The sequence below is a fragment of the Microchirus variegatus genome (genome assembly GCF_963457635.1).
Source record: "Microchirus variegatus genome assembly, chromosome: 14".
NCBI lineage: Eukaryota > Metazoa > Chordata > Actinopteri > Pleuronectiformes > Soleidae > Microchirus > Microchirus variegatus.
This window is the reverse complement of record NC_139815.1, coordinates 8,321,218-8,325,388: the sequence shown is the minus strand read 5'-3', so window position 1 is coordinate 8,325,388 and position 4,171 is coordinate 8,321,218.

Genomic DNA, 4,171 nt, shown 5'->3' with positions numbered 1-4,171 from the left:
ACTGGGGTTTCATCTTTGCCAATTAAGCCAACCAATGCATTCCAGCAACTGGAATCAGCAACTGTATGCCAAAGTATTAATGAACCACATTCAGTTTTCTTTTACACTGATGTGGTAACTCCCTTTAGTGTATCATGAATCACTCTCTGTTCCAAGTAAGTTGCAACATAAAAGTCCATGCATGCAGACTGGCAAAAAATAAAATTTATATCAAGTGGAGAAATACAAAAAAAAGGGGAAGTCTAGACTCATCGAGACTCATCATGACAGTCAGGGAAGAGTAAATATGAGGTTGATGAGCAGACAGTGACCAGGATTTGAGGCACATCCTTTTTCGAGGGGCTCGATTTTTACCTTCACCGTGTTTGAACTGGAGGCATCACATGACAGAATATACATGTATGATGAATAAGGGTCACATGTTTTGGTATAAGACCTTTAAAAAAATCAGTAAGAGTTGGCACTCTTCAAGGATAAAAGAAATAGTCCATTCCCAATTCAAACTAATTACTATCTTAACTGGGAGTCTATGAAGTGGCAGTCCAAAGCAAATGCACCTGAGGCACTGTGATGTAGAAGCATATGAAAAATATACCGACTGACACGTGTACCCTGATGAAAACATTTTTTTTTTTACTTGAAAGGAATTCATGAAGTATTATGAAAGTAACATCACAGAGCCTCGGGTGCCTTTCTTTTGGGCTGCCATGTATGCTGTTATTAGTGTGAATAGCTTTATTATAATTATTGAGCAAAAATATTTTTTTTCGGATATTAAAACACACATTTTATAACTAAAAATCAAGAATCACAATATCCCACAAAGGTAATTTGAAAATAGAATCACTTGCCACTCAGTTACTGTGTGTGTCTCTCTTCTGGTCATGCATTCATCATACTGTACATTTGTTTGTTTTTTCACTCCATCCATTTCCAGCTAGTTTCATGTGACCAGTCACAGAACCCAGAAATGGAGACTATAGGGAGACGGCACAAAGAGTGGGGAGGCTGTCACGTCCACATAGCGTGCAGCACACCACCACTGCAGACTGCATTTATGGTTTGATTAATTGTGCTGCACTATGCTAGTTTCTGCTCTGTATACTTGTGTGTTGAGGCAACATATGCGCGGGTGCTGTGCAAACTTAATGGTGGGTGGTTTTCAATAAACTCATTGCAATAATTAGGGTTTTTGCAGAGTAAAGTTCAATTTTTTTTTTAGTCTGGACTCTGCGAATAATGCAAACATGAAATCTCAAAGGGAGAACTATAGCATCTCAGATCTTGTTTGGACAGCGATTACAGGCAGATAAACGAAATCAGTTAACTGGAGGCAATTTGTAGGGATGCTAATATATGTTGGTCCACCTTGGCGCAGACTGACCTATCTCCTAGGACACTTAACCCACGTTGCTGATGTCTGTGCCGGTGGTCATCAAGACTAGAAAAGCGCTATATAAATACAAATCAATTACCCTTTAATGTCAAGATTGGTATATTCCATGTCTATTCCTCGCTGTAGTGGAATTTCCCTGTTTTCATTTTTAGTAACATCTCCACATTTTTAAAGGGATTGGCACAAACTTAAGAAATTCATGATTTCCAGATTATGTTTCCTTTTGTACAATCAATACTTTGATTTCAAGCTGCCCAAGTACAATTTTGTACACATTATTGATTTAACTCTTGATTCTCGTTCATGTCTGTCCGTATTTATATATTAATTTTACATCATAAATATGTATTATTTTGTGAACTACATATCGCTCTGTATATAAACAAACTTTTATTTTGAAAAGGTGTGAGATAATCATCAAGAAAGTTGTACATTTGTCACAAGACTGCCCTCCACCTGACGAGACTAGACGTTCACTGGCTCCCAGGTCATTTAAGTTTGGAGCCCCTGATTTAAGGCAAATTTAAATTGTCAAATAAAGCATGCAAATCTTGTGATGAACCAAAAGTTCTCTGTTCTGTACTTTGTTTTCAGTGCCAAGTATCAGACAACACAGTGTGTCAGTTCCACATCAGCATGTGCACAGTTCCATTTCTTCAGCTAAAGAACTGTCACTTGTTCCTCCTACACTGAGGAGTGAGTTGGTTGTGAGTGCTCGCCAGTGAAGTCTTTGAAATCTGGTGTTTCTGCATGTAACTGAGCCTCTAGCTCTGTCTTATTTGGTTGTGGCTCAAACCGCAGTATTAAACCTCCACCAGCGTTCAGGTTTATACTCTAAGTTCATCCAAAAAGTCTGACCAATGCAGTCATTTCTTGGCATCCAGAGACAACGGGACCTTCTCGCCGTTCCCACATAGTGTTTATGCTTCAGGATATTATTAGAACTGGCAGTGTTAATCAACATTTACAGCTTTTTTTCTTTCTTTTTTTTTACCCAAAATGTCCAACACTAATCACAATATACAGATGTTTTGTCAGCTTAAGTGATGGAAACTGATGCGCTATTTGCACGCTTCAACTGTAGAGAACAAAATCCTTAAGTAAAATAAATTAGTTTCCAGGATATTCTAATGAAATGGTTCCTATAAATTTCTTACAGAAAAACCGGTGCATCTTTCTATCTCTATCTATCATCTTCTTGTTTGTTTTCTGTACACTTTAATATTACTGAACAGTTTACACATTATTTACATTACATCTGGAACAACTTGCTGCTGCTGCTGTGCCACTACAAGAAAAGTGTTACCTCCTAACTATGAGCTACCTATACGTCAGTATATTTACATACTGTAAAATTTGGTTAATCTACTCAAGTTACTAGTGATTTTGAAACAGGGAGAGAGAAGTAATTATTCACCAATACTTAAAACACTCCTTCTCTCTCCTTTGCATGGATGATATGATTTCTTTTAGAATTTATGACATGGGTTTCAACAGCTAACCCATGTTATGGTTATAATCAAGAGGCATGTTGCACTGCAAAACTCCTGCAGGAATATAAACTTTTCCACTGACCTTCGATATTCTCAGTTTGTCAACACAACACAGTCTCTTGGTACATGTTCTGGTATATATTACTGTTTGGAACATAGTGTCTATACAGATGAACAGGGGAGGAATAAATAATAATGCCCAAGTTCAGAAGTTTCTATATGGACATATAGATAACCCCCTCCCTTTTCCCCCCCAATAAATTGATTGTAACAGCTGTGAATCCAAGCTGCTGCCCTCCATGAAAGAACAGGAATCACATTCCAGTCACACATTGTGAGAATGTTTGAAATTGAAAACATAAAATAAAGACAAACATTTAAGCAACTGCAGCTCCAGATCACATTTCGGTGAGGCTTGATGGTGGAGTTCAACATTTTATCTTTTTAGAACGTCCTTTCCTGTGTTAATAAACACATATTTACTTGTCCAAGACGTGGATGCCCACATATATTTCAGCCAGCACATTACCATCACCAGGTTTACAGGGATACTATTTAGATGGATTAATAATAACTTTGACTGAAAATGTATTCATACGTTTTAACTTAGAATATGAGATAAACGTTTTAATTAGTGAATTGTTCAACTGTGAACTTAACAAATTAGTGTTTTATGAACTTGGGATCAGATCCAAAAATGAAATCAGCTATCAAAACGCAGCCCTTGCTGGTCTCATAAATCACGGTGCACAGGTTTCCGTACTTGCCTGTTAGACGCGTGAACTGTTGTTGTTTTTTTTATGACTCATTTATATTCCTACAATCTGAGGAAAAGTTCTACAGAAAGCAGCAGTTTAACTGTCGAGAAACCACATGCCTTTAGGGCATTGTTTACTGTGATTATGCATTTTTCAGGGCAGTGGGTGGCACTCAGCTGTGCCTCACATCACAGCTCCGCCATCACTTAAGTCGCAAAATAGAGCATTACTGCTGAGCTGTATGGGTGTGTGTGTGTGTTGTTGTGAATCTATACATGAGTCTATAGAGGCCACCATGGCACGAGCAGGAAAAGGTCGGCTGCTGAGGAGACAGAAACATGGTACCAGCAGCATGAACATACGCTTCTATCTCAAAGGCTCTGACTGGAGTTGATGGCTGGTTGCTGCTGCAGGCCACGACAGACACATGGTACACAACACAGATGGTGAAATTTGGCTGTAGTCAAAACAGTCAATGAGTCATCGTGACATTTGTGCCACAAGTCATGTTCCCCCCCCCCCCC